Source organism: Nelumbo nucifera, chromosome 4 (assembly GCF_055504915.1).
Source record: "Nelumbo nucifera cultivar China Antique chromosome 4, China Antique-T2T, whole genome shotgun sequence".
In the NCBI taxonomy this organism is placed as follows: Eukaryota; Viridiplantae; Streptophyta; class Magnoliopsida; order Proteales; family Nelumbonaceae; genus Nelumbo; species Nelumbo nucifera.
This window is the reverse complement of record NC_142652.1, coordinates 52593896-52619006: the sequence shown is the minus strand read 5'-3', so window position 1 is coordinate 52619006 and position 25111 is coordinate 52593896. Positions and strand designations below refer to the sequence as shown.

Sequence of the window (25111 nt, the reverse complement as noted above, 5' to 3'; positions counted from 1 at the left end):
TTTTATTAATATTTTATTTCGATATCGTATTTGCAAATTCCATTTGTCGTTTCGGCGAGACAAACGCAAACAACGCGCCGGATACTCGGACCATTTGCGGCACGATTGTCATTACTGAATGGGAACCGTGAAAAAACCGGGCTTTTGGCATTCGTCGTGCATTGTGGGCCCCGCGATAGTATTGCATCTATCCGGGGGTGCGGCAGATCTAAAAAGCAAACACTCTGCTCACGTAAGAGCTTGTGCACGGTTACCAAGGGAGGAAGGCTGCATACACAGTTTTTTCAAGTCTAAAACAATTAATGGAGGGGAGCAAGATAGTGCATAAAGATCTAAGCGAGAATGAATTAAACGGGTGTGATCATACCAGCACTAATGCACCGGATCCCATCAGAACTCCGAAGTTAAGCGTGCTTGGGCGAGAGTAGTACTAGGATGGGTGACCTCCTGGGAAGTCCTCGTGTTGCACCCCAATTTTTTTAATTTTTTATTTTGATTTGTATTTGCAAATTCCATTTGTTGTTTCTGGGAGACAACTGGAAACAATGCGTCGGATACTCGGACCATGCAAGAACCGGGCTTTCGGCATTCGTCATGCATTGTGGGCCCCGCGATAGTATGGCATCTATCCGGGGGTGCGGCAGATCTGAAATGCAAACACTCTGCTCACGTAGGAGCTTGTGCACGGTTACCAAGGGAGGAAGGCTGCATACACAGTTTTCTCAAATCTAAAACAATTAATGGAGGGGAGCAAGATAGTGCATAAAGATCTAAGCGAGCATGAATTATACGGGTGCGATCATACCAGCACTAATGCACCGGATCCCATCAGAACTCCGAAGTTAAGTGTGCATGGGCGGGAGTAGTCCTAGGATGGGTGACCTCCTGGGAAGTCCTCGTGTTGCACCCCAATTTTATTAATATTTTATTCGATATCGTATTTGCATATTCCATTTGTCGTTTCGGCGAGACAAACGCAAACAACGCGCCGGATACTCGGACCATTTGCGGCACGATTGTCATTACTGAATGGGAACCGTGAAAAAACCGGGCTTTTGGCATTCGTCGTGCATTGTGGTCCCCGCGATAGTATTGCATCTATCCGGGGGTGCGGCAGATCTAAAAAGCAAACACTCTGCTCACGTAAGAGCTTGTGCACGGTTACCAAGGGAGGAAGGCTGCATACACAGTTTTTTTCAAGTCTAAAACAATTAATGGAGGGGAGCAAGATAGTGCATAAAGATCTAAGCGAGCATGAATTAAACGGGTGCGATCATACCAGCACTAATGCACCGGATCCCAACAGAACTCCGAAGTTAAGCGTGCTTGGGCGAGAGTAGTACTAGGATGGGTGACCTCCTGGGAAGTCCTCTTGTTGCACCCCAATTTTATTAATATTTTATTTTGATTTGTATTTGCAAATTCCATTTGTTGTTTCTGGGAGACAACTGGAAACAATGCGTCGGATACTCGGACCATTTGCGGCACGATCGTCATTACTGAATGGCAACGATGCAAGAACCGGGCTTTCGGCATTCGTCATGCATTGTGGGCCCCGCGATAGTATTGCATCTATCCGGGGGTGCGGCAGATCTAAAAAGCAAACACTCTGCTCACGTAAGAACTTGTGCACGGTTACCAAGGGAGGAAGGCTGCATACACAGTTTTTTCAAGTCTAAAACAATTAATGGAGGGGAGCAAGATAGTGCATAAAGATCTAAGCGAGCATGAATTAAACGGGTGCGATCATACCAGCACTAATGCACCGGATCCCATCAGAACTCCGAAGTTAAGTGTGCTTGGGCGAGAGTAGTACTAGGATGGGTGACCTCCTGGGAAGTCCTCGTGTTGCACCCCAATTTTATTAATATTTTATTTTGATTTGTATTTGCAAATTCCATTTGTTGTTTCTGGGAGACAACTGGAAACAATGCGTCGGATACTCGGACCATTTGCGGCACGATCGTCATTACTGAATGGCAACGATGCAAGAACCGGGCTTTCGGCATTCGTCATGCATTGTAGGCCCCGCGATAGTATTGCATCTATCCGGGGGTGCGGCAGATCTGAAATGCAAACACTCTGCTCACGTAGGAGCTTGTGCACGGTTACCAAGGGAGGAAGGCTGCATACACAGTTTTTTCAAATCTAAAACAATTAATGGAGGGGAGCAAGATAGTGCATAAAGATCTAAGCGAGCATGAATTAAACGGGTGCGATCATACCAGCACTAATGCACCGGATCCCATCAGAACTCCGAAGTTAAGTGTGCATGGGCGGGAGTAGTCCTAGGATGGGTGACCTCCTGGGAAGTCCTCGTGTTGCACCCCAATTTTATTAATATTTTATTTCGATATCGTATTTGCAAATTCCATTTGTCGTTTCGGCGAGACAAACGCAAACAACGCGCCGGATACTCGGACCATTTGCGGCACGATTGTCATTACTGAATGGGAACCGTGAAAAAACCGGGCTTTTGGCATTCGTCGTGCATTGTGGGCCCCGCGATAGTATTGCATCTATCCGGGGGTGCGGCAGATCTAAAAAGCAAACACTCTGCTCACGTAAGAGCTTGTGCACGGTTACCAAGGGAGGAAGGCTGCATACACAGTTTTTTTCAAGTCTAAAACAATTAATGGAGGGGAGCAAGATAGTGCATAAAGATCTAAGCGAGCATGAATTAAACGGGTGCGATCATACCAGCACTAATGCACCGGATCCCATCAGAACTCCGAAGTTAAGCGTGCTTGGGCGAGAGTAGTACTAGGATGGGTGACCTCCTGGGAAGTCCTCGTGTTGCACCCCAATTTTATTAATATTTTATTTTGATTTGTATTTGCAAATTCCATTTGTTGTTTCTGGGAGACAACTGGAAACAATGCGTCGGATACTCGGACCATTTGCGGCACGATCGTCATTACTGAATGGCAACGATGCAAGAACCGGGCTTTCGGCATTCGTCATGCATTGTGGGCCCCGCGATAGTATTGCATCTATCCGGGGGTGCGGCAGATCTGAAATACAAACACTCTGCTCACGTAGGAACTTGTGCACGGTTACCAAGGGAGGAAGGCTGCATACACAGTTTTTTCAAATCTAAAACAATTAATGGAGGGGAGCAAAATAGTGCATAAAGATCTAAGCGAGCATGAATTAAACGGGTGCGATCATACCAGCACTAATGTACCGGATCCCATCAGAACTCCGAAGTTAAGCGTGCTTGGGCGAGAGTAGTACTAGGATGGGTGACCTCCTGGGAAGTCCTCGTGTTGGACCCCAATTTTATTAATATTTTATTTTGATTTGTATTTGCAAATTCCATTTGTTGTTTATGGGAGACAACTGGAAACAATGCGTCGGATACTCGGACCATTTGCGGCACGATCGTCATTACTGAATGGCAACGATGCAAGAACCGGGCTTTCGGCATTCGTCATGCATTGTGGGCCCCGCGATAGTATGGCATCTATCCGGGGGTGCGGCAGATCTGAAATGCAAACACTCTGTTCACGTAGGAGCTTGTGCACGGTTAGCAAGGGAGGAAGGCTGCATACACAGTTTTTTCAAATCTAAAACAATTAATGGAGGGGAGCAAGATAGTGCATAAAGATCTAAGCGAGCATGAATTAAACGGGTGCGATCATACCAGCACTAATGCACCGGATCCCATCAGAACTCCGAAGTTAAGTGTGCATGGGCGGGAGTAGTCCTAGGATGGGTGACCTCCTGGGAAGTCCTCGTGTTGCACCCCAATTTTATTAATATTTTATTCGATATCGTATTTGCAAATTCCATTTGTCGTTTCGGCGAGACAAACGCAAACAACGCGCCGGATACTCGGACCATTTGCGGCACGATTGTCATTACTGAATGGGAACCGTGAAAAAACCGGGCTTTTGGCATTCGTCGTGCATTGTGGTCCCCGCGATAGTATTGCATCTATCCGGGGGTGCGGCAGATCTAAAAAGCAAACACTCTGCTCACGTAAGAGCTTGTGCACGGTTACCAAGGGAGGAAGGCTGCATACACAGTTTTTTTCAAGTCTAAAACAATTAATGGAGGGGAGCAAGATAGTGCATAAAGATCTAAGCGAGCATGAATTAAACGGGTGCGATCATACCAGCACTAATGCACCGGATCCCAACAGAACTCCGAAGTTAAGCGTGCTTGGGCGAGAGTAGTACTAGGATGGGTGACCTCCTGGGAAGTCCTCGTGTTGCACCCCAATTTTATTAATATTTTATTTTGATTTGTATTTGCAAATTCCATTTGTTGTTTCTGGGAGACAACTGGAAACAATGCGTCGGATACTCGGACCATTTGCGGCACGATCGTCATTACTGAATGGCAACGATGCAAGAACCGGGCTTTCGGCATTCGTCATGCATTGTGGGCCCCGCGATAGTATTGCATCTATCCGGGGGTGCGGCAGATCTAAAAAGCAAACACTCTGCTCACGTAAGAACTTGTGCACGGTTACCAAGGGAGGACGGCTGCATACACAGTTTTTTCAAGTCTAAAACAATTAATGGAGGGGAGCAAGATAGTGCATAAAGATCTAAGCGAGCATGAATTAAACGGGTGCGATCATACCAGCACTAATGCACCGGATCCCATTAGAACTCCGAAGTTAAGCGTGCTTGGGCGAGAGTAGTACGAGGATGGGTGACCTCCTGGGAAGTCCTCGTGTTGCACCCCAATTTTATTAATATTTTATTTTGATTTGTATTTGCAAATTCCATTTGTTGTTTCTGGGAGACAACTGGAAACAATGCGTCGGATACTCGGACCATTTGCGGCACGATCGTCATTACTGAATGGCAACGATGCAAGAACCGGGCTTTCGGCATTCGTCATGCATTGTGGGCCCCACGATAGTATTGCATCTATCCGGGGGTGCGGCAGATCTGAAATGCAAACACTCTGCTCACGTAGGAGCTTGTGCACGGTTACCAAGGGAGGAAGGCTGCATACACAGTTTTTTCAAATCTAAAACAATTAATGGAGGGGAGCAAGATAGTGCATAAAAATCTAAGCGAGCATGAATTAAACGGGTGCGATCATACCAGCACTAATGCACCGGATCCCATCAGAACTCCGAAGTTAAGTGTGCTTGGGCGGGAGTAGTCCTAAGATGGGTGACCTCTTGGGAAGTCCTCGTGTTGCACCCCAATTTTATTAATATTTTATTTCGATATCGTATTTGCAAATTCCATTTGTCGTTTCGGCGAGACAAACTCAAACAACGCGCCGGATACTCGGACCATTTGCGGCACGATCGTCATTACTGAATGGGAACCGTGCAAAAACCGGGCTTTTGGCATTCGTCGTGCATTGTGGGCCCCGCGATAGTATTGCATCTATCCGGGGGTGCGGCAGATCTGAAAAGCAAACACTCTGCTCACGTAGGAGCTTGTGCACGGTTACCAAGGGAGGACGGCTGCATACACAGTTTTTTCAAGTCTAAAACAATTAATGGAGGGGAGCAAGATAGTGCATAAAGATCTAAGCGAGCATGAATTAAACGGGTGCGATCATACCAGCACTAATGCACCGGATCCCATCAGAACTCCGAAGTTAAGTGTGCATGGGCGGGAGTAGTCCTAGGATGGGTGACCTCCTGGGAAGTCCTCGTGTTGCACCCCAATTTTATTAAAATTTTATTTCGATATCGTATTTGCAAATTCCATTTGTCGTTTCGGCGAGACAAACGCAAACAACGCGCCGGATACTCGGACCATTTGCGGCACAATCGTCATTACTGAATGAGAACCGTGCAAAAACCGGGCTTTTGGCATTCGTCGTGCATTGTGGGCCCCGCGATAGTATTGCATCTATCCGGGGGTGCGGCAGATCTAAAAAGCAAACACTCTGCTCACGTAAGAGCTTGTGCACGGTTACCAAGGGAGGAAGGCTGCATACACAGTTTTTTCAAGTCTAAAACAATTAATGGAGGGGAGCAAGATAGTGCATAAAGATCTAAGCGAGCATGAATTAAACGGGTGCGATCATACCAGCACTAATGCACCGGATCCCATCAGAACTCTGAAGTTAAGCGTGCTTGGGCGAGTGTAGTACTAGGATGGGTGACCTCCTGGGAAGTCCTCGTGTTGCACCCCAATTTTATTAATATTTTATTTTGATTTGTATTTGCAAATTCCATTTGTTGTTTCTGGGAGATACTGGAAACAATGCGTCGGATACTCGGACCATTTGCGGCACGATCGTCATTACTGAATGGCCACGATGCAAGAACCGGGCTTTCGGCATTCGTCATGCATTGTGGGCCCCGCGATAGTATTGCATCTATCCGGAGGTGCGGCAGATCTGAAAAGCAAACACTCCGCTCACGTAGGAGCTTGTGCACGGTTACCAAGGGAGGAAGGCTGCATACACAGTTTTTTCAAATCTAAAACAATTAATGGAGGGGAGCAAGATAGTGCATAAAGATCTAAGCGAGCATGAATTAAACGGGTGCGATCATACCAGCACTAATGCACCGGATCCCATCAGAACTCCGAAGTTAAGCGTGCTTGGGCGAGAGTAGTACTAGGATGGGTGACCTCCTTGGAAGTCCTCGTGTTGCACCCCAATTTTATTAATATTTTATTTTGATTTGTATTTGCAAATTCCATTTGTCGTTTCGGCGAGACAAACGCAAACAACGCGCCGGATACTCGGACCATTTGCGGCACGATTGTCATTACTGAATGGGAACCGTGAAAAAACCAGGCTTTTGGCATTCGTCGTGCATTGTGGGCCCCGCGATAGTATTGCATCTATCCGGGGGTGCGGCAGATCTAAAAAGCAAACACTCTGCTCACGTAAGAGCTTGTGCACGGTTACCAAGGGAGGAAGGCTGCATACACAGTTTTTTTCAAGTCTAAAACAATTAATGGAGGGGAGCAAGATAGTGCATAAAGATCTAAGCGAGCATGAATTAAACGGGTGCTATCATACCAGCACTAATGCACCGGATCTCATCAGAACTCCGAAGTTAAGTGTGCTTGGGCGAGAGTAGTATTAGGATGGGTGACCTCCTCGGAAGTCCTTGTGTTTCACCCTAATTTTATTAATATTTTATTTCGATATCGTATTTGCAAATTCCATTTGTCGTTTCGGCAAGACAAACTCAAACAACGCGCCGGATACTCGGACCATTTGCGGCACGATCGTCATTACTGAATGGGAACCGTGCAAAAACCGGGCTTTTGGCATTCGTCGTGCATTGTGGGCCCCGCGATAGTATTGCATCTATCCGGGGGTGCGGCAGATCTGAAAAGCAAACACTCTGCTCACGTAGGAGCTTGTGCACGGTTACCAAGGGAGGAAGGCTGCATACACAGTTTTTTCAAGTCTAAAACAATTAATGGAGGGGAGCAAGATAGTGCATAAAGATCTAAGCGAGCATGAATTAAGCGGGTGCGATCATACTAGCACTAATGCATCGGATCCCATCAGAACTCCGAAGTTAAGTGTGCATGGGCGGGAGTAGTCCTAGGATGGGTGACCTCCTGGGAAGTCCTCGTGTTGCACCCCAATTTTATTAATATTTTATTTCGATATCGTATTTGCAAATTCCATTTGTCGTTTCGGCGAGACAAACGCAAACAACGCGCCGGATACTAGGACCATTTGCGGCACGATTGTCATTACTGAATGGGAACCGTGAAAAAACCAGGCTTTTGGCATTCGTCGTGCATTGTGGGCCCCGCGATAGTATTGCATCTATCCGGGGGTGCGGCAGATCTAAAAAGCAAACACTCTGCTCACGTAAGAGCTTGTGCACGGTTACCAAGGGAGGAAGGCTGCATACACAGTTTTTTTCAAGTCTAAAACAATTAATGGAGGGGAGCAAGATAGTGCATAAAGATCTAAGCGAGCATGAATTAAACGGGTGCGATCATACCAGCACTAATGCACCGGATCCCATAAGAACTCCGAAGTTAAGCGTGCTTGGGCGAGAGTAGTACTAGGATGGGTGACCTCCTGGGAAGTCCTCGTGTTGCACCCCAATTTTATTAATATTTTATTTTGATTTGTATTTGCAAATTCCATTTGTTGTTTCTGGGAGACAACTGGAAACAATGCGTCGGATACTCGGACCATTTGCGGCACGATCGTCATTACTGAATGGCAACGATGCAAGAACCGGGCTTTCGGCATTCGTCATGCATTGTGGGCCCCGCGATAGTATTGCATCTATCCGGGGGTGCGGCAGATCTGAAATACAAACACTCTGCTCACGTAGGAGCTTGTGCACGGTTACCAAGGGAGGAAGGCTGCATACACAGTTTTTTCAAATCTAAAACAATTAATGGAGGGGAGCAAGATAGTGCATAAAGATCTAAGCGAGCATGAATTAAACGGGTGCGATCATACCAGCACTAATGCACCGGATCCCATCAGAACTCCGAAGTTAAGCGTGCTTGGGCGAGAGTAGTACTAGGATGGGTGACCTCCTTGGAAGTCCTCGTGTTGCACCCCAATTTTATTAATATTTTATTTTGATTTGTATTTGCAAATTCCATTTGTTGTTTCTGGGAGACAACTGGAAACAATGCGTCGGATACTCGGACCATTTGCGGCACGATCGTCATTACTGAATGGCAACGATGCAAGAACCGGGCTTTCGGCATTCGTCATGCATTGTGGGCCCCGCGATAGTATTGCATCTATCCGGGGGTGCGGCAGATCTGAAATGCAAACACTCTGCTCACGTAGGAGCTTGTGCACGGTTACCAAGGGAGGAAGGCTGCATACACAGTTTTTTCAAATCTAAAACAATTAATGGAGGGGAGCAAGATAGTGCATAAAGATCTAAGCGAGCATGAATTAAAGGGGTGCGATCATACCAGCACTAATGCACCGGATCCCATCAGAACTCCGAAGTTAAGTGTGCATGGGCGGGAGTAGTCCTAGGATGGGTGACCTCCTGGGAAGTCCTCGTGTTGCACCCCAATTTTATTAATATTTTATTTCGATATCGTATTTGCAAATTCCATTTGTCGTTTCGGCGAGACAAACGCAAACAACGCGCCGGATACTCGGACCATTTGCGGCACGATTGTCATTACTGAATGGGAACCGTGAAAAAACCGGGCTTTTGGCATTCGTCGTGCATTGTGGGACCCGCGATAGTATTGCATCTATCCGGGGGTGCGGCAGATCTAAAAAGCAAACACTCTGCTCACGTAAGAGCTTGTGCACGGTTACCAAGGGAGGAAGGCTGCATACACAGTTTTTTTCAAGTCTAAAACAATTAATGGAGGGGAGCAAGATAGTGCATAAAGATCTAAGCGAGCATGAATTAAACGGGTGCGATCATACCAGCACTAATGCACCGGATCCCATCAGAACTCCGAAGTTAAGCGTGCTTGGGCGAGAGTAGTACTAGGATGGGTGACCTCCTGGGAAGTCCTCGTGTTGCACCCCAATTTTATTAATATTTTATTTTGATTTGTATTTGCAAATTCCATTTGTTGTTTCTGGGAGACAACTGGAAACAATGCGTCGGATACTCGGACCATTTGCGGCACGATCGTCATTACTGAATGGCAACGATGCAAGAACCGGGCTTTCGGCATTCGTCATGCATTGTGGGCCCCGCGATAGTATTGCATCTATCCGGGGGTGCGGCAGATCTGAAATACAAACACTCTGCTCACGTAGGAACTTGTGCACGGTTACCAAGTGAGGAAGGCTGCATACACAGTTTTTTCAAATCTAAAACAATTAATGGAGGGGAGCAAGATAGTGCATAAAGATCTAAGCGAGCATGAATTAAACGGGTGCGATCATACCAGCACTAATGCACCGGATCCCATCAGAACTCCGAAGTTAAGCGTGCTTGGGCGAGAGTAGTACTAGGATGGGTGACCTCCTGGGAAGTCCTCGTGTTGTACCCCAATTTTATTAATATTTTATTTTGATTTGTATTTGCAAATTCCATTTGTTGTTTCTGGGAGACAACTGGAAATATTGCGTCGGATACTCGGACCATTTGCGGCACGATCGTCATTACTGAATGGGAACGATGCAAGAACCGGGCTTTCGGCATTCGTCATGCATTGTGGGCCCCGCGATAGTATTGCATCTATCCGGGGGTGCGGCAGATCTGAAATGCAAACACTCTGCTCACGTAGGAGCTTGTGCACGGTTACCAAGGGAGGAAGGCTGCATACACAGTTTTTTCAAATCTAAAACAATTAATGGAGGGGAGCAAGATAGTGCATAAAGATCTAAGCGAGCATGAATTAAACGGGTGCGATCATACCAGCACTAATGCACCGGATCCCATCAGAACTCCGAAGTTAAGTGTGCATGGGCGGGAGTAGTCCTAGGATGGGTGACCTCCTGGGAAGTCCTCGTGTTGCACCCCAATTTTATTAATATTTTATTTCGATATCGTATTTGCAAATTCCATTTGTCGTTTCGGCGAGACAAACGCAAACAACGCGCCGGATACTCGGACCATTTGCGGCACAATCGTCATTACTGAATGAGAACCGTGCAAAAACCGGGCTTTTGGCATTCGTCGTGCATTGTGGGCCCCGCGATAGTATTGCATCTATCCGGGGGTGCGGCAGATCTAAAAAGCAAACACTCTGCTCACGTAAGAGCTTGTGCACGGTTACCAAGGGAGGAAGGCTGCATACACAGTTTTTTCAAGTCTAAAACAATTAATGGAGGGGAGCAAGATAGTGCATAAAGATCTGAGCGAGCATGAATTAAACGGGTGCGATCATACCAGCACTAATGCACCGGATCCCATCAGAACTCTGAAGTTAAGCGTGCTTGGGCGAGAGTAGTACTAGGATGGGTGACCTCCTGGGAAGTCCTCGTGTTGCACCCCAATTTTATTAATATTTTATTTTGATTTGTATTTGCAAATTCCATTTGTTGTTTCTGGGAGATACTGGAAACAATGCGTCGGATACTCGGACCATTTGCGGCACGATCGTCATTACTGAATGGCCACGATGCAAGAACCGGGCTTTCGGCATTCGTCATGCATTGTGGGCCCCGCGATACTATTGCATCTATCCGGAGGTGCGGCAGATCTGAAAAACAAACACTCCGCTCACGTAGGAGCTTGTGCACGGTTACCAAGGGAAAGAGGCTGCATACACATTTTTTTCAAATCTAAAACAATTAATGGAAGGGAGCAAGATAGGTCATAAAGATCTAAGCGAGCATGAATTAAACGGGTGCTATCATACCAGCACTAATGCACCGGATCTCATCAGAACTCCGAAGTTAAGTGTGCTTGGGCGAGAGTAGTATTAGGATGGGTGACCTCCTCGGAAGTCCTTGTGTTTCACCCTAATTTTATTAATATTTTATTTCGATATCGTATTTGCAAATTCCATTTGTCGTTTCGGCGAGACAAACTCAAACAACGCGCCGGATACTCGGACCATTTGCGGCACGATCGTCATTACTGAATGGGAACCGTGCAAAAACCGGGCTTTTGGCATTCGTCGTGCATTGTGGGCCCCGCGATAGTATTGCATCTATCCGGGGGTGCGGCAGATCTGAAAAGCAAACACTCTGCTCACGTAGGAGCTTGTGCACGGTTACCAAGGGAGGAAGGCTGCATACACAGTTTTTTCAAGTCTAAAACAATTAATGGAGGGGAGCAAGATAGTGCATAAAGATCTAAGCGAGCATGAATTAAGCGGGTGCGATCATACTAGCACTAATGCATCGGATCCCATCAGAACTCCGAAGTTAAGTGTGCATGGGCGGGAGTAGTCCTAGGATGGGTGACCTCCTGGGAAGTCCTCGTGTTGCACCCCAATTTTATTAATATTTTATTTCGATATCGTATTTTCAAATTCCATTTGTCGTTTCGGCGAGACAAACGCAAACAACGCGCCGGATACTCGGACCATTTGCGGCACGATTGTCATTACTGAATGGGAACCGTGAAAAAACCAGGCTTTTGGCATTCGTCGTGCATTGTGGGCCCCGCGATAGTATTGCATCTATCCGGGGGTGCGGCAGATCTAAAAAGCAAACACTCTGCTCACGTAAGAGCTTGTGCACGGTTACCAAGGGAGGAAGGCTGCATACACAGTTTTTTTCAAGTCTAAAACAATTAATGGAGGGGAGCAAGATAGTGCATAAAGATCTAAGCGAGCATGAATTAAACGGGTGCGATCATACCAGCACTAATGCACCGGATCCCATAAGAACTCCGAAGTTAAGCGTGCTTGGGCGAGAGTAGTACTAGGATGGGTGACCTCCGGGGAAGTCCTCGTGTTGCACCCCAATTTTATTAATATTTTATTTTGATTTGTATTTGCAAATTCCATTTGTTGTTTCTGGGAGACAACTGGAAACAATGCGTCGGATACTCGGACCATTTGCGGCACGATCGTCATTACTGAATGGCAACGATGCAAGAACCGGGCTTTCGGCATTCGTCATGCATTGTGGGCCCCGCGATAGTATTGCATCTATCCGGGGGTGCGGCAGATCTGAAATACAAACACTCTGCTCACGTAGGAGCTTGTGCACGGTTACCAAGGGAGGAAGGCTGCATACACAGTTTTTTCAAATCTAAAACAATTAATGGAGGGGAGCAAGATAGTGCATAAAGATCTAAGCGAGCATGAATTAAACGGGTGCGATCATACCAGCACTAATGCACCGGATCCCATCAGAACTCCGAAGTTAAGCGTGCTTGGGCGAGAGTAGTACTAGGATGGGTGACCTCCTTGGAAGTCCTCGTGTTGCACCCCAATTTTATTAATATTTTATTTTGATTTGTATTTGCAAATTCCATTTGTTGTTTCTGGGAGACAACTGGAAACAATGCGTCGGATACTCGGACCATTTGCGGCACGATCGTCATTACTGAATGGCAACGATGCAAGAACCGGGCTTTCGGCATTCGTCATGCATTGTGGGCCCCGCGATAGTATTGCATCTATCCGGGGGTGCGGCAGATCTGAAATGCAAACACTCTGCTCACGTAGGAGCTTGTGCACGGTTACCAAGGGAGGAAGGCTGCATACACAGTTTTTTCAAATCTAAAACAATTAATGGAGGGGAGCAAGATAGTGCATAAAGATCTAAGCGAGCATGAATTAAACGGGTGCGATCATACCAGCACTAATGCACCGGATCCCATCAGAACTCCGAAGTTAAGTGTGCATGGGCGGGAGTAGTCCTAGGATGGGTGACCTCCTGGGAAATCCTCGTGTTGCACCCCAATTTTATTAATATTTTATTTCGATATCGTATTTGCAAATTCCATTTGTCGTTTCGGCGAGACAAACGCAAACAACGCGCCGGATACTCGGACCATTTGCGGCACGATTGTCATTACTGAATGGGAACCGTGAAAAAATCGGGCTTTTGGCATTCGTCGTGCATTGTGGGCCCCGCGATAGTATTGCATCTATCCGGGGGTGCGGCAGATCTAAAAAGCAAACACTCTGCTCACGTAAGAGCTTGTGCACGGTTACCAAGGGAGGAAGGCTGCATACACAGTTTTTTTCAAGTCTAAAACAATTAATGGAGGGGAGCAAGATAGTGCATAAAGATCTAAGCGAGCATGAATTAAACGGGTGCGATCATACCAGCACTAATGCACCGGATCCCATCAGAACTCCGAAGTTAAGCGTGCTTGGGCGAGAGTAGTACTAGGATGGGTGACCTCCTGGGAAGTCCTCGTGTTGCACCCCAATTTTATTAATATTTTATTTTGATTTGTATTTGCAAATTCCATTTGTTGTTTCTGGGAGACAACTGGAAATATTGCGTCGGATACTCGGACCATTTGCGGCACGATCGTCATTACTGAATGGGAACGATGCAAGAACCGGGCTTTCGGCATTCGTCATGCATTGTGGGCCCCGCGATAGTATTGCATCTATCCGGGGGTGCGGCAGATCTGAAATGCAAACACTCTGCTCACGTAGGAGCTTGTGCACGGTTACCAAGGGAGGAAGGCTGCATACACAGTTTTTTCAAATCTAAAACAATTAATGGAGGGGAGCAAGATAGTGCATAAAGATCTAAGCGAGCATGAATTAAACGGGTGCGATCATACCAGCACTAATGCACCGGATCCCATCAGAACTCCGAAGTTAAGTGTGCATGGGCGGGACTAGTCCTAGGATGGGTGACCTCCTGGGAAGTCCTCGTGTTGCACCCCAATTTTATTAATATTTTATTTCGATATCGTATTTGCAAATTCCATTTGTCGTTTCGGCGAGACAAACGCAAACAACGCGCCGGATACTCGGACCATTTGCGGCACGATTGTCATTACTGAATGGGAACCGTGAAAAAACCAGGCTTTTGGCATTCGTCGTGCATTGTGGGCCCCGCGATAGTATTGCATCTATCCGGGGGTGCGGCAGATCTAAAAAGCAAACACTCTGCTCACGTAAGAGCTTGTGCACGGTTACCAAGGGAGGAAGGCTGCATACACAGTTTTTTTCAAGTCTAAAACAATTAATGGAGGGGAGCAAGATAGTGCATAAAGATCTAAGCGAGCATGAATTAAACGGGTGCGATCATACCAGCACTAATGCACCGGATCCCATAAGAACTCCGAAGTTAAGCGTGCTTGGGCGAGAGTAGTACTAGGATGGGTGACCTCCGGGGAAGTCCTCGTGTTGCACCCCAATTTTATTAATATTTTATTTTGATTTGTATTTGCAAATTCCATTTGTTGTTTCTGGGAGACAACTGGAAACAATGCGTCGGATACTCGGACCATTTGCGGCACGATCGTCATTTCTGAATGGCAACGATGCAAGAACCGGGCTTTCGGCATTCGTCATGCATTGTGGGCCCCGCGATAGTATTGCATCTATCCGGGGGTGCGGCAGATCTGAAATACAAACACTCTGCTCACGTAGGAGCTTGTGCACGGTTACCAAGGGAGGAAGGCTGCATACACAGTTTTTTCAAATCTAAAACAATTAATGGAGGGGAGCAAGATAGTGCATAAAGATCTAAGCGAGCATGAATTAAACGGGTGCGATCATACCAGCACTAATGCACCGGATCCCATCAGAACTCCGAAGTTAAGCGTGCTTGGGCGAGAGTAGTACTAGGATGGGTGACCTCCTTGGAAGTCCTCGTGTTGCACCCCAATTTTATTAATATTTTATTTTCATTTGTATTTGCAAATTCCATTTGTTGTTTCTGGGAGACAACTGGAAACAATGCGTCGGATACTCGGACCATTTGCGGCACGATCGTCATTACTGAATGGCAACGATGCAAGAACCGGGCTTTCGGCATTCGTCATGCATTGTGGGCCCCGCGATAGTATTGCATCTATCCGGGGGTGCGGCAGATCTGAAATGCAAACACTCTGCTCACGTAGGAGCTTGTGCACGGTTACCAAGGGAGGAAGGCTGCATACACAGTTTTTTCAAATCTAAAACAATTAATGGAGGGGAGCAAGATAGTGCATAAAGATCTAAGCGAGCATGAATTAAACGGGTGCGATCATACCAGCACTAATGCACCGGATCCCATCAGAACTCCGAAGTTAAGTGTGCATGGGCGGGAGTAGTCCTAGGATGGGTGACCTCCTGGGAAGTCCTCGTGTTGCACCCCAATTTTATTAATATTTTATTTCGATATCGTATTTGCAAATTCCATTTGTCGTTTCGGCGAGACAAACGCAAACAACGCGCCGGATACTCGGACCATTTGCGGCACGATTGTCATTACTGAATGGGAACCGTGAAAAAATCGGGCTTTTGGCATTCGTCGTGCATTGTGGGCCCCGCGATAGTATTGCATCTATCCGGGGGTGCGGCAGATCTAAAAAGCAAACACTCTGCTCACGTAAGAGCTTGTGCACGGTTACCAAGGGAGGAAGGCTGCATACACAGTTTTTTTCAAGTCTAAAACAATTAATGGAGGGGAGCAAGATAGTGCATAAAGATCTAAGCGAGCATGAATTAAACGGGTGCGATCATACCAGCACTAATGCACCGGATCCCATCAGAACTCCGAAGTTAAGCGTGCTTGGGCGAGAGTAGTACTAGGATGGGTGACCTCCTGGGAAGTCCTCGTGTTGCACCCCAATTTTATTAATATTTTATTTTGATTTGTATTTGCAAATTCCATTTGTTGTTTCTGGGAGACAACTGGAAACAATGCGTCGGATACTCGGACCATTTGCGGCACGATCGTCATTACTGAATGGCAACGATGCAAGAACCGGGCTTTCGGCATTCGTCATGCATTGTGGGCCCCGCGATAGTATTGCATCTATCCGGGGGTGCGGCAGATCTGAAATACAAACACTCTGCTCACGTAGGAACTTGTGCACGGTTACCAAGGGAGGAAGGCTGCATACACACTTTTTTCAAATCTAAAACAATTAATGGAGGGGAGCAAGATAGTGCATAAAGATCTAAGCGAGCATGAATTAAACGGGTGCGATCATACCAGCACTAATGCACCGGATCCCATCAGAACTCCGAAGTTAAGCGTGCTTGGGCGAGAGTAGTACTAGGATGGGTGACCTCCTGGGAAGTCCTCGTGTTGCACCCCAATTTTATTAATATTTTATTTTGATTTGTATTTGCAAATTCCATTTGTTGTTTCTGGGAGACAACTGGAAACAATGCGTCGGATACTCGGACCATTTGCGGCACGATCGTCATTACTGAATGGCAACGATGCAAGAACCGGGCTTTCGGCATTCGTCATGCATTGTGGGCCCCGCGATAGTATTGCATCTATCCGGGGGTGCGGCAGATCTGAAATGCAAACACTCTGCTCACGTAGGAGCTTGTGCACGGTTACCAAGGGAGGAAGGCTGCATACACATTTTTTTCAAATCTAAAACAATTAATGGAGGGGAGCAAGATAGTGCATAAAGATCTAAGCGAGCATGAATTAAACGGGTGCGATCATACCAGCACTAATGCACCGGATCCCATCAGAACTCCGAAGTTAAGTGTGCATGGGCGGGAGTAGTCCTAGGATGGGTGACCTCCTGGGAAGTCCTCGTGTTGCACCCCAATTTTATTAATATTTTATTTCGATATCGTATTTGCATATTCCATTTGTCGTTTCGGCGAGACAAACGCAAACAACGCGCCGGATACTCGGACCATTTGCGGCACGATCGTCATTACTGAATGAGAACCGTGCAAAAACCGGGCTTTTGGCATTCGTCGTGCATTGTGGGCCCCGCGATAGTATTGCATCTATCCGGGGGTGCGGCAGATCTAAAAAGCAAACACTCTGCTCACGTAAGAGCTTGTGCACGGTTACCAAGGGAGGAAGGCTGCATACACAGTTTTTTCAAGTCTAAAACAATTAATGGAGGGGAGCAAGATAGTGCATAAAGATCTAAGCGAGCATGAATTAAACGGGTGCGATCATACCAGCACTAATGCACCGGATCCCATCAGAACTCTGAAGTTAAGCGTGCTTGGGCGAGAGTAGTACTAGGATGGGTGACCTCCTGGGAAGTCCTCGTGTTGCACCCCAATTTTATTAATATTTTATTTTGATTTGTATTTGCAAATTCCATTTGTTGTTTCTGGGAGATACTGGAAACAATGCGTCGGATACTCGGACCATTTGCGGCACGATCGTCATTACTGAATGGCCACGATGCAAGAACCGGGCTTTCGGCATTCGTCATGCATTGTGGGCCCCGCGATACTATTGCATCTATCCGGAGGTGCGGCAGATCTGAAAAACAAACACTCCGCTCACGTAGGAGCTTGTGCACGGTTACCAAGGGAAAGAGGCTGCATACACATTTTTTTCAAATCTAAAACAATTAATGGAAGGGAGCAAGATAGGTCATAAAGATCTAAGCGAGCATGAATTAAACGGGTGCTATCATACCAGCACTAATGCACCGGATCTCATCAGAACTCCGAAGTTAAGTGTGCTTGGGCGAGAGTAGTATTAGGATGGGTGACCTCCTCGGAAGTCCTTGTGTTTCACCCTAATTTTATTAATATTTTATTTCGATATCGTATTTGCAAATTCCATTTGTCGTTTCGGCGAGACAAACTCAAACAACGCGCCGGATACTCGGACCATTTGCGGCACGATCGTCATTACTGAATGGGAACCGTGCAAAAACCGGGCTTTTGGCATTCGTCGTGCATTGTGGGCCCCGCGATAGTATTGCATCTATCCGGGGGTGCGGCAGATCTGAAAAGCAAACACTCTGCTCACGTAGGAGCTTGTGCACGGTTACCAAGGGAGGAAGGCTGCATACACAGTTTTTTCAAGTCTAAAACAATTAATGGAGGGGAGCAAGATAGTGCATAAAGATCTAAGCGAGCATGAATTAAGCGGGTGCGATCATACTAGCACTAATGCATCGGATCCCATCAGAACTCCGAAGTTAAGTGTGCATGGGCGGGAGTAGTCCTAGGATGGGTGACCTCCTGGGAAGTCCTCGTGTTGCACCCCAATTTTATTAATATTTTATTTCGATATCGTATTTGCAAATTCCATTTGTCGTTTCGGCGAGACAAACGCAAACAACGCGCCGGATACTCGGACCATTTGCGGCACGATTGTCATTACTGAATGGGAACCGTGAAAAAACCAGGCTTTTGGCATTCGTCGTGCATTGTGGGCCCCGCGATAGTATTGCATCTATCCGGGGGTGCGGCAGATCTAAAAAGCAAACACTCTGCTCACGTAAGAGCTTGTGCACGGTTACCAAGGGAGGAAGGCTGCATACACAGTTTTTTTCAAGTCTAAAACAATTAATGGAGGGGAGCAAGATAGTGCATAAAGATCTAAGCGAGCATGAATTAAACGGGTGCGATCATACCAGCACTAATGCACCGGATCCCATAAGAACTCCGAAGTTAAGCGTGCTTGGGCGAGAGTAGTACTAGGATGGGTGACCTCCTGGGAAGTCCTCGTGTTGCACCCCAATTTTATTAATATTTTATTTTGATTTGTATTTGCAAATTCCATTTGTTGTTTCTGGGAGACAACTGGAAACAATGCGTCGGATACTCGGACCATTTGCGGCACGATCGTCATTACTGAATGGCAACGATGCAAGAACTGGGCTTTCGGCATTCGTCATGCATTGTGGGCCCCGCGATAGTATTGCATCTATCCGGGGGTGCGGCAGATCTGAAATACAAACACTCTGCTCACGTAGGAGCTTGTGCACGGTTACCAAGGGAGGAAGGCTGCATACACAGTTTTTTCAAATCTAAAACAATTAATGGAGGGGAGCAAGATAGTGCATAAAGATCTAAGCGAGCATGAATTAAACGGGTGCGATCATACCAGCACTAATGCACCGGATCCCATCAGAACTCCGAAGTTAAGCGTGCTTGGGCGAGAGTAGTACTAGGATGGGTGACCTCCTTGGAAGTCCTCGTGTTGCACCCCAATTTTATTAATATTTTATTTTGATTTGTATTTGCAAATTCCATTTGTTGTTTCTGGGAGACAACTGGAAACAATGCGTCGGATACTCGGACCATTTGCGGCACGATCGTCATTACTGAATGGCAACGATGCAAGAACCGGGCTTTCGGCATTCGTCATGCATTGTGGGCCCCGCGATAGTATTGCATCTATCCGGGGGTGCGGCAGATCTGAAATGCAAACACTCTGCTCACGTAGGAGCTTGTGCACGGTTACCAAGGGAGGAAGGCTGCATACACAGTTTTTTCAAATCTAAAACAATTAATGGAGGGGAGCAAGATAGTGCATAAAGATCTAAGCGAGCATGAATTAAACGGGTGGAATCATACCAGCACTAATGCCCCGGATCCCATCAGAACTCCGAAGTTAAGTGTGCATGGGCGGGAGTAGTCCTAGGATGGGTGACCTCCTGGGAAGTCCTCGTGTTGCACCCCAATTTTATTAATATTTTATTTCGATATCGTATTTGCAAATTCCATTTGTCGTTTCGGCGAGACAAACGCAAACAATGCGCCGGATACTCGGACCATTTGCGACACGATTGTCATTACTGAATGGGAACCGTGAAAAAACCGGGCTTTTGGCATTCGTCGTGCATTGTGGGCCCCGCGATAGTATTGCATCTATCCGGGGGTGCGGCAGATCTAAAAAGCAAACACTCTGCTCACGTAAGAGCTTGTGCACGGTTACCAAGGGAGGAAGGCTGCATACACAGTTTTTTTCAAGTCTAAAACAATTAATGGAGGGGAGCAAGATAGTGCATAAAGATCTAAGCGAGCATGAATTAAACGGGTGCGATCATACCAGCACTAATGCACCGGATCCCATCAGAACTCCGAAGTTAAGCGTGCTTGGGCGAGAGTAGTACTAGGATGGGTGACCTCCTGGGAAGTCCTCGTGTTGCACCCCAATTTTATTAATATTTTATTTTGATTTGTATTTGCAAATTCCATTTGTTGTTTCTGGGAGACAACTGGAAACAATGCGTCGGATACTCGGACCATTTGCGGCACGATCGTCATTACTGAATGGCAACGATGCAAGAACCGGGCTTTCGGCATTCGTCATGCATAGTGGGCCCCGCGATAGTATTGCATCTATCCGGGGGTGCGGCAGATCTGAAATACAAACACTCTGCTCACGTAGGAACTTGTGCACGGTTACCAAGGGAGGAAGGCTGCATACACAGTTTTTTCAAATCTAAAACAATTAATGGAGGGGAGCAAGATAGTGCATAAAGATCTAAGCGAGCATGAATTAAACGGGTGCGATCATACCAGCACTAATGCACCGGATCCCATCAGAACTCCGAAGTTAAGCGTGCTTGGGCGAGAGTAGTACTAGGATGGGTGACCTCCTGGGAAGTCCTCGTGTTGCACCCCAATTTTATTAATATTTTATTTTGATTTGTATTTGCAAATTCCATTTGTTGTTTCTGGGAGACAACTGGAAACAATGCGTCGGATACTCGGACCATTTGCGGCACGATCGTCATTACTGAATGGCAACGATGCATGAACCGGGCTTTCGGCATTCGTCATGCATTGTGGGCCCCGCGATAGTATTGCATCTATCCGGGGGTGCGGCAGATCTGAAATGCAAACACTCTGCTCACGTAGGAGCTTGTGCACGGTTACCAAGGGAGGAAGGCTGCATACACAGTTTTTTCAAATCTAAAACAATTAATGGAGGGGAGCAAGATAGTGCATAAAGATCTAAGCGAGCATGAATTAAACGGGTGCGATCATACCAGCACTAATGCACCGGATCCCATCAGAACTCCGAAGTTAAGTGTGCATGGGCGGGAGTAGTCCTAGGATGGGTGACCTCCTGGGAAGTCCTCGTGTTGCACCCCAATTTTATTAATATTTTATTTCGATATCGTATTTGCATATTCCATTTGTCGTTTCGGCGAGACAAACGCAAACAACGCGCCGGATACTCGGACCATTTGCGGCACGATCGTCATTACTGAATGAGAACCGTGCAAAAACCGGGCTTTTGGCATTCGTCGTGCATTGTGGGCCCCGCGATAGTATTGCATCTATCCGGGGGTGCGGCAGATCTAAAAAGCAAACACTCTGCTCACGTAAGAGCTTGTGCACGGTTACCAAGGGAGGAAGGCTGCATACACAGTTTTTTCAAGTCTAAAACAATTAATGGAGGGGAGCAAGATAGTGCATAAAGATCTAAGCGAGCATGAATTAAACGGGTGCGATCATACCAGCACTAATGCACCGGATCCCATCAGAACTCTGAAGTTAAGCGTGCTTGGGCGAGAGTAGTACTAGGATGGGTGACCTCCTGGGAAGTCCTCGTGTTGCACCCCAATTTTATTAATATTTTATTTTGATTTGTATTTGCAAATTCCATTTGTTGTTTCTGGGAGATACTGGAAACAATGCGTCGGATACTCGGACCATTTGCGGCACGATCGTCATTACTGAATGGCCACGATGCAAGAACCGGGCTTTCGGCATTCGTCATGCATTGTGGGCCCCGCGATACTATTGCATCTATCCGGAGGTGCGGCAGATCTGAAAAACAAACACTCCGCTCACGTAGGAGCTTGTGCACGGTTACCAAGGGAAAGAGGCTGCATACACATTTTTTTCAAATCTAAAACAATTAATGGAAGGGAGCAAGATAGGTCATAAAGATCTAAGCGAGCATGAATTAAACGGGTGCTATCATACCAGCACTAATGCACCGGATCTCATCAGAACTCCGAAGTTAAGTGTGCTTGGGCGAGAGTAGTATTAGGATGGGTGACCTCCTCGGAAGTCCTTGTGTTTCACCCTAATTTTATTAATATTTTATTTCGATATCGTATTTGCAAATTCCATTTGTCGTTTCGGCGAGACAAACTCAAACAACGCGCCGGATACTCGGACCATTTGCGGCACGATCGTCATTACTGAATGGGAACCGTGCAAAAACCGGGATTTTGGCATTCGTCGTGCATTGTGGGCCCCGCGATAGTATTGCATCTATCCGGGGGTGCGGCAGATCTGAAAAGCAAACACTCTGCTCACGTAGGAGCATGTGCACGGTTACCAAGGGAGGAAGGCTGCGTACACAGTTTTTTCAAGTCTAAAACAATTAATGGAGGGGAGCAAGATAGTGCATAAAGATCTAAGCGAGCATGAATTAAGCGGGTGCGATCATACTAGCACTAATGCATCGGATCCCATCAGAACTCCGAAGTTAAGTGTGCATGGGCGGGAGTAGTCCTAGGATGGGTGACCTCCTGGGAAGTCCTCGTGTTGCACCCCAATTTTATTAATATTTTATTTCGATATCGTATTTGCAAATTCCATTTGTCGTTTCGGCGAGACAAACGCAAACAACGCGCCGGATACTCGGACCATTTGCGGCACGATTGTCATTACTGAATGGGAACCGTGAAAAAACCAGGCTTTTGGCATTCGTCGTGCATTGTGGGCCCCGCGATAGTATTGCATCTATCCGGGGGTGCGGCAGATCTAAAAAGCAAACACTCTGCTCACGTAAGAGCTTGTGCACGGTTACCAAGGGAGGAAGGCTGCATACACAGTTTTTTTCAAGACTAAAACAATTAATGGAGGGGAGCAAGATAGTGCATAAAGATCTAAGCGAGCATGAATTAAACGGGTGCGATCATACCAGCACTAATGCACCGGATCCCATAAGAACTCCGAAGTTAAGCGTGCTTGGGCGAGAGTAGTACTAGGATGGGTGACCTCCTGGGAAGTCCTCGTGTTGCACCCCAATTTTATTAATATTTTATTTTGATTTGTATTTGCAAATTCCATTTGTTGTGTCTGGGAGACAACTGGAAACAATGCGTCGGATACTCGGACCATTTGCGGCACGATCGTCATTACTGAATGGCAACGATGCAAGAACCGGGCTTTCGGCATTCGTCATGCATTGTGGGCCCCGCGATAGTATTGCATCTATCCGGGGGTGCGGCAGATCTGAAATACAAACACTCTGCTCACGTAGGAGCTTGTGCACGGTTACCAAGGGAGGAAGGCTGCATACACAGTTTTTTCGAATCTAAAACAATTAATGGAGGGGAGCAAGATAGTGCATAAAGATCTAAGCGAGCATGAATTAAACGGGTGCGATCATACCAGCACTAATGCACCGGATCCCATCAGAACTCCGAAGTTAAGCGTGCTTGGGCGAGAGTAGTACTAGGATGGGTGACCTCCTTGGAAGTCCTCGTGTTGCACCCCAATTTTATTAATATTTTATTTTGATTTGTATTTGCAAATTCCATTTGTTGTTTCTGGGAGACAACTGGAAACAATGCGTCGGATACTCGGACCATTTGCGGCACGATCGTCATTACTGAATGGCAACGATGCAAGAACCGGGCTTTCGGCATTCGTCATGCATTGTGGGCCCCGCGATAGTATTGCATCTATCCGGGGGTGCGGCAGATCTGAAATGCAAACACTCTGCTCACGTAGGAGCTTGTGCACGGTTACCAAGGGAGGAAGGCTGCATACACAGTTTTTTCAAATCTAAAACAATTAATGGAGGGGAGCAAGATAGTGCATAAAAATCTAAGCGAGCATGAATTAAACGGGTGCGATCATACCAGCACTAATGCACCGGATCCCATCAGAACTCCGAAGTTAAGTGTGCATGGGCGGGAGTAGTCCTAGGATGGGTGACCTCCTGGGAAGTCCTCGTGTTGCACCCCAATTTTATTAATATTTTATTTCGATATCGTATTAGCAAATTCCATTTGTCGTTTCGGCGAGACAAACGCAAACAACGCGCCGGATACTCGGACCATTTGCGGCACGATTGTCATTACTGAATGGGAACCGTGAAAAAACCGGGCTTTTGGCATTCGTCGTGCATTGTGGGCCCCGCGATAGTATTGCATCTATCCGGGGGTGCGGCAGATCTAAAAAGCAAACACTCTGCTCACGTAAGAGCTTGTGCACGGTTACCAAGGGAGGAAGGCTGCATACACAGTTTTTTTCAAGTCTAAAACAATTAATGGAGGGGAGCAAGATAGTGCATAAAGATCTAAGCGAGCATGAATTAAACGGGTGCGATCATACCAGCACTAATGCACCGGATCCCATCAGAACTCCGAAGTTAAGCATGCTTGGGCGAGAGTAGTACTAGGATGGGTGACCTCCTGGGAAGTCCTCGTGTTGCACCCCAATTTTATTAATATTTTATTTTGATTTGTATTTGCAAATTCCATTTGTTGTTTCTGGGAGACAACTGGAAACAATGCGTCGGATACTCGGACCATTTGCGGCACGATCGTCATTACTGAATGGCAACGATGCAAGAACCGGGCTTTCGGCATTCGTCATGCATTGTGGGCCCCGCGATAGTATTGCATCTATCCGGGGGTGCGGCAGATCTGAAATACAAACACTCTGCTCACGTAGGAACTTGTGCACGGTTACCAAGGGAGGAAGGCTGCATACACAGTTTTTTCAAATCTAAAACAATTAATGGAGGGGAGCAAGATAGTGCATAAAGATCTAAGCGAGCATGAATTAAACGGGTGCGATCATACCAGCACTAATGCACCGGATCCCATCAGAACTCCGAAGTTAAGCGTGCTTGGGCGAGAGTAGTACTAGGATGGGTGACCTCCTGGGAAGTCCTCGTGTTGCACCCCAATTTTATTAATATTTTATTTTGATTTGTATTTGCAAATTCCATTTGT

At 46.6% G+C, this 25111-nt stretch overlaps 48 non-coding genes and 5 pseudogenes across 48 annotated transcripts; all 53 read left to right on the top strand.

Moving 5' to 3' along the window:
• The first annotated feature begins 353 nt into the window (after nt 1–353).
• On the top strand, nt 354–472 carry LOC148797572 (5S ribosomal RNA). The gene has a single exon (XR_016070596.1). It is a non-coding gene; the product is annotated as a 5S ribosomal RNA (ribosomal RNA).
• A 319-nt stretch (nt 473–791) lies between these two features.
• Nucleotides 792–910, top strand: LOC148797571 (5S ribosomal RNA). The gene has a single exon (XR_016074159.1). It is a non-coding gene; the product is annotated as a 5S ribosomal RNA (ribosomal RNA).
• A 355-nt stretch (nt 911–1265) lies between these two features.
• Nucleotides 1266–1384, top strand: LOC148797570 (5S ribosomal RNA). The gene has a single exon (XR_016075445.1). It is a non-coding gene; the product is annotated as a 5S ribosomal RNA (ribosomal RNA).
• Nucleotides 1385–1738: 354 nt separating this feature from the next.
• On the top strand, nt 1739–1857 carry LOC148797569 (5S ribosomal RNA). Its single transcript, XR_016070867.1, has one exon. It is a non-coding gene; the product is annotated as a 5S ribosomal RNA (ribosomal RNA).
• A 354-nt stretch (nt 1858–2211) lies between these two features.
• LOC148797568 (5S ribosomal RNA) lies at nt 2212–2330 on the top strand. Its single transcript, XR_016074158.1, has one exon. It is a non-coding gene; the product is annotated as a 5S ribosomal RNA (ribosomal RNA).
• A 356-nt stretch (nt 2331–2686) lies between these two features.
• LOC148797567 (5S ribosomal RNA) lies at nt 2687–2805 on the top strand. The gene has a single exon (XR_016074635.1). It is a non-coding gene; the product is annotated as a 5S ribosomal RNA (ribosomal RNA).
• Nucleotides 2806–3159: 354 nt separating this feature from the next.
• Nucleotides 3160–3278, top strand: LOC148797566 (5S ribosomal RNA). Its single transcript, XR_016075527.1, has one exon. It is a non-coding gene; the product is annotated as a 5S ribosomal RNA (ribosomal RNA).
• A 354-nt stretch (nt 3279–3632) lies between these two features.
• Nucleotides 3633–3751, top strand: LOC148797565 (5S ribosomal RNA). Its single transcript, XR_016074157.1, has one exon. It is a non-coding gene; the product is annotated as a 5S ribosomal RNA (ribosomal RNA).
• A 355-nt stretch (nt 3752–4106) lies between these two features.
• LOC148797564 (5S ribosomal RNA) lies at nt 4107–4225 on the top strand. The gene has a single exon (XR_016072141.1). It is a non-coding gene; the product is annotated as a 5S ribosomal RNA (ribosomal RNA).
• A 354-nt stretch (nt 4226–4579) lies between these two features.
• On the top strand, nt 4580–4698 carry LOC148797563 (5S ribosomal RNA). Its single transcript, XR_016072702.1, has one exon. It is a non-coding gene; the product is annotated as a 5S ribosomal RNA (ribosomal RNA).
• Nucleotides 4699–5052: 354 nt separating this feature from the next.
• Nucleotides 5053–5171, top strand: LOC148797562 (5S ribosomal RNA). Its single transcript, XR_016073598.1, has one exon. It is a non-coding gene; the product is annotated as a 5S ribosomal RNA (ribosomal RNA).
• Nucleotides 5172–5526: 355 nt separating this feature from the next.
• Nucleotides 5527–5645, top strand: LOC148797561 (5S ribosomal RNA). Its single transcript, XR_016074156.1, has one exon. It is a non-coding gene; the product is annotated as a 5S ribosomal RNA (ribosomal RNA).
• A 355-nt stretch (nt 5646–6000) lies between these two features.
• LOC148797560 (5S ribosomal RNA) lies at nt 6001–6119 on the top strand. The gene has a single exon (XR_016072283.1). It is a non-coding gene; the product is annotated as a 5S ribosomal RNA (ribosomal RNA).
• A 353-nt stretch (nt 6120–6472) lies between these two features.
• Nucleotides 6473–6591, top strand: LOC148797559 (5S ribosomal RNA). The gene has a single exon (XR_016071963.1). It is a non-coding gene; the product is annotated as a 5S ribosomal RNA (ribosomal RNA).
• Nucleotides 6592–6946: 355 nt separating this feature from the next.
• LOC148797558 (5S ribosomal RNA) lies at nt 6947–7065 on the top strand (annotated as a pseudogene).
• Nucleotides 7066–7420: 355 nt separating this feature from the next.
• On the top strand, nt 7421–7539 carry LOC148797557 (5S ribosomal RNA). Its single transcript, XR_016070215.1, has one exon. It is a non-coding gene; the product is annotated as a 5S ribosomal RNA (ribosomal RNA).
• Nucleotides 7540–7895: 356 nt separating this feature from the next.
• Nucleotides 7896–8014, top strand: LOC148797556 (5S ribosomal RNA). Its single transcript, XR_016071280.1, has one exon. It is a non-coding gene; the product is annotated as a 5S ribosomal RNA (ribosomal RNA).
• A 354-nt stretch (nt 8015–8368) lies between these two features.
• On the top strand, nt 8369–8487 carry LOC148797555 (5S ribosomal RNA). The gene has a single exon (XR_016071962.1). It is a non-coding gene; the product is annotated as a 5S ribosomal RNA (ribosomal RNA).
• A 354-nt stretch (nt 8488–8841) lies between these two features.
• Nucleotides 8842–8960, top strand: LOC148797554 (5S ribosomal RNA). The gene has a single exon (XR_016074155.1). It is a non-coding gene; the product is annotated as a 5S ribosomal RNA (ribosomal RNA).
• A 356-nt stretch (nt 8961–9316) lies between these two features.
• Nucleotides 9317–9435, top strand: LOC148797553 (5S ribosomal RNA). Its single transcript, XR_016074624.1, has one exon. It is a non-coding gene; the product is annotated as a 5S ribosomal RNA (ribosomal RNA).
• Nucleotides 9436–9789: 354 nt separating this feature from the next.
• Nucleotides 9790–9908, top strand: LOC148797552 (5S ribosomal RNA). The gene has a single exon (XR_016071696.1). It is a non-coding gene; the product is annotated as a 5S ribosomal RNA (ribosomal RNA).
• A 354-nt stretch (nt 9909–10262) lies between these two features.
• LOC148797551 (5S ribosomal RNA) lies at nt 10263–10381 on the top strand. Its single transcript, XR_016074153.1, has one exon. It is a non-coding gene; the product is annotated as a 5S ribosomal RNA (ribosomal RNA).
• A 355-nt stretch (nt 10382–10736) lies between these two features.
• Nucleotides 10737–10855, top strand: LOC148797550 (5S ribosomal RNA). Its single transcript, XR_016071429.1, has one exon. It is a non-coding gene; the product is annotated as a 5S ribosomal RNA (ribosomal RNA).
• Nucleotides 10856–11208: 353 nt separating this feature from the next.
• On the top strand, nt 11209–11327 carry LOC148797549 (5S ribosomal RNA; annotated as a pseudogene).
• A 355-nt stretch (nt 11328–11682) lies between these two features.
• LOC148797548 (5S ribosomal RNA) lies at nt 11683–11801 on the top strand. Its single transcript, XR_016070214.1, has one exon. It is a non-coding gene; the product is annotated as a 5S ribosomal RNA (ribosomal RNA).
• A 356-nt stretch (nt 11802–12157) lies between these two features.
• LOC148797547 (5S ribosomal RNA) lies at nt 12158–12276 on the top strand. The gene has a single exon (XR_016072643.1). It is a non-coding gene; the product is annotated as a 5S ribosomal RNA (ribosomal RNA).
• Nucleotides 12277–12630: 354 nt separating this feature from the next.
• Nucleotides 12631–12749, top strand: LOC148797546 (5S ribosomal RNA). Its single transcript, XR_016071961.1, has one exon. It is a non-coding gene; the product is annotated as a 5S ribosomal RNA (ribosomal RNA).
• A 354-nt stretch (nt 12750–13103) lies between these two features.
• On the top strand, nt 13104–13222 carry LOC148797545 (5S ribosomal RNA). Its single transcript, XR_016073646.1, has one exon. It is a non-coding gene; the product is annotated as a 5S ribosomal RNA (ribosomal RNA).
• A 356-nt stretch (nt 13223–13578) lies between these two features.
• On the top strand, nt 13579–13697 carry LOC148797544 (5S ribosomal RNA). The gene has a single exon (XR_016074612.1). It is a non-coding gene; the product is annotated as a 5S ribosomal RNA (ribosomal RNA).
• Nucleotides 13698–14051: 354 nt separating this feature from the next.
• Nucleotides 14052–14170, top strand: LOC148797543 (5S ribosomal RNA). The gene has a single exon (XR_016075173.1). It is a non-coding gene; the product is annotated as a 5S ribosomal RNA (ribosomal RNA).
• Nucleotides 14171–14526: 356 nt separating this feature from the next.
• On the top strand, nt 14527–14645 carry LOC148797542 (5S ribosomal RNA). Its single transcript, XR_016072642.1, has one exon. It is a non-coding gene; the product is annotated as a 5S ribosomal RNA (ribosomal RNA).
• Nucleotides 14646–14999: 354 nt separating this feature from the next.
• LOC148797541 (5S ribosomal RNA) lies at nt 15000–15118 on the top strand. The gene has a single exon (XR_016071960.1). It is a non-coding gene; the product is annotated as a 5S ribosomal RNA (ribosomal RNA).
• A 354-nt stretch (nt 15119–15472) lies between these two features.
• LOC148797540 (5S ribosomal RNA) lies at nt 15473–15591 on the top strand. Its single transcript, XR_016074151.1, has one exon. It is a non-coding gene; the product is annotated as a 5S ribosomal RNA (ribosomal RNA).
• A 356-nt stretch (nt 15592–15947) lies between these two features.
• LOC148797539 (5S ribosomal RNA) lies at nt 15948–16066 on the top strand. The gene has a single exon (XR_016074601.1). It is a non-coding gene; the product is annotated as a 5S ribosomal RNA (ribosomal RNA).
• Nucleotides 16067–16420: 354 nt separating this feature from the next.
• On the top strand, nt 16421–16539 carry LOC148797538 (5S ribosomal RNA). The gene has a single exon (XR_016074590.1). It is a non-coding gene; the product is annotated as a 5S ribosomal RNA (ribosomal RNA).
• A 354-nt stretch (nt 16540–16893) lies between these two features.
• On the top strand, nt 16894–17012 carry LOC148797537 (5S ribosomal RNA). The gene has a single exon (XR_016074150.1). It is a non-coding gene; the product is annotated as a 5S ribosomal RNA (ribosomal RNA).
• Nucleotides 17013–17367: 355 nt separating this feature from the next.
• On the top strand, nt 17368–17486 carry LOC148797536 (5S ribosomal RNA). Its single transcript, XR_016071428.1, has one exon. It is a non-coding gene; the product is annotated as a 5S ribosomal RNA (ribosomal RNA).
• A 353-nt stretch (nt 17487–17839) lies between these two features.
• Nucleotides 17840–17958, top strand: LOC148797535 (5S ribosomal RNA; annotated as a pseudogene).
• A 355-nt stretch (nt 17959–18313) lies between these two features.
• Nucleotides 18314–18432, top strand: LOC148797534 (5S ribosomal RNA). Its single transcript, XR_016070213.1, has one exon. It is a non-coding gene; the product is annotated as a 5S ribosomal RNA (ribosomal RNA).
• A 356-nt stretch (nt 18433–18788) lies between these two features.
• LOC148797533 (5S ribosomal RNA) lies at nt 18789–18907 on the top strand. Its single transcript, XR_016071279.1, has one exon. It is a non-coding gene; the product is annotated as a 5S ribosomal RNA (ribosomal RNA).
• A 354-nt stretch (nt 18908–19261) lies between these two features.
• Nucleotides 19262–19380, top strand: LOC148797532 (5S ribosomal RNA). The gene has a single exon (XR_016071959.1). It is a non-coding gene; the product is annotated as a 5S ribosomal RNA (ribosomal RNA).
• A 354-nt stretch (nt 19381–19734) lies between these two features.
• LOC148797531 (5S ribosomal RNA) lies at nt 19735–19853 on the top strand (annotated as a pseudogene).
• Nucleotides 19854–20209: 356 nt separating this feature from the next.
• LOC148797530 (5S ribosomal RNA) lies at nt 20210–20328 on the top strand. The gene has a single exon (XR_016074579.1). It is a non-coding gene; the product is annotated as a 5S ribosomal RNA (ribosomal RNA).
• Nucleotides 20329–20682: 354 nt separating this feature from the next.
• On the top strand, nt 20683–20801 carry LOC148797529 (5S ribosomal RNA). Its single transcript, XR_016074568.1, has one exon. It is a non-coding gene; the product is annotated as a 5S ribosomal RNA (ribosomal RNA).
• A 354-nt stretch (nt 20802–21155) lies between these two features.
• LOC148797528 (5S ribosomal RNA) lies at nt 21156–21274 on the top strand. The gene has a single exon (XR_016074149.1). It is a non-coding gene; the product is annotated as a 5S ribosomal RNA (ribosomal RNA).
• A 355-nt stretch (nt 21275–21629) lies between these two features.
• Nucleotides 21630–21748, top strand: LOC148797527 (5S ribosomal RNA). The gene has a single exon (XR_016071427.1). It is a non-coding gene; the product is annotated as a 5S ribosomal RNA (ribosomal RNA).
• A 353-nt stretch (nt 21749–22101) lies between these two features.
• LOC148797526 (5S ribosomal RNA) lies at nt 22102–22220 on the top strand (annotated as a pseudogene).
• A 355-nt stretch (nt 22221–22575) lies between these two features.
• LOC148797525 (5S ribosomal RNA) lies at nt 22576–22694 on the top strand. Its single transcript, XR_016070212.1, has one exon. It is a non-coding gene; the product is annotated as a 5S ribosomal RNA (ribosomal RNA).
• A 356-nt stretch (nt 22695–23050) lies between these two features.
• Nucleotides 23051–23169, top strand: LOC148797524 (5S ribosomal RNA). Its single transcript, XR_016071278.1, has one exon. It is a non-coding gene; the product is annotated as a 5S ribosomal RNA (ribosomal RNA).
• Nucleotides 23170–23523: 354 nt separating this feature from the next.
• Nucleotides 23524–23642, top strand: LOC148797523 (5S ribosomal RNA). The gene has a single exon (XR_016071957.1). It is a non-coding gene; the product is annotated as a 5S ribosomal RNA (ribosomal RNA).
• A 354-nt stretch (nt 23643–23996) lies between these two features.
• On the top strand, nt 23997–24115 carry LOC148797522 (5S ribosomal RNA). Its single transcript, XR_016074148.1, has one exon. It is a non-coding gene; the product is annotated as a 5S ribosomal RNA (ribosomal RNA).
• A 356-nt stretch (nt 24116–24471) lies between these two features.
• Nucleotides 24472–24590, top strand: LOC148797521 (5S ribosomal RNA). The gene has a single exon (XR_016071998.1). It is a non-coding gene; the product is annotated as a 5S ribosomal RNA (ribosomal RNA).
• A 354-nt stretch (nt 24591–24944) lies between these two features.
• On the top strand, nt 24945–25063 carry LOC148797520 (5S ribosomal RNA). Its single transcript, XR_016074557.1, has one exon. It is a non-coding gene; the product is annotated as a 5S ribosomal RNA (ribosomal RNA).
• The last annotated feature ends 48 nt before the right edge of the window (nt 25064–25111 follow it).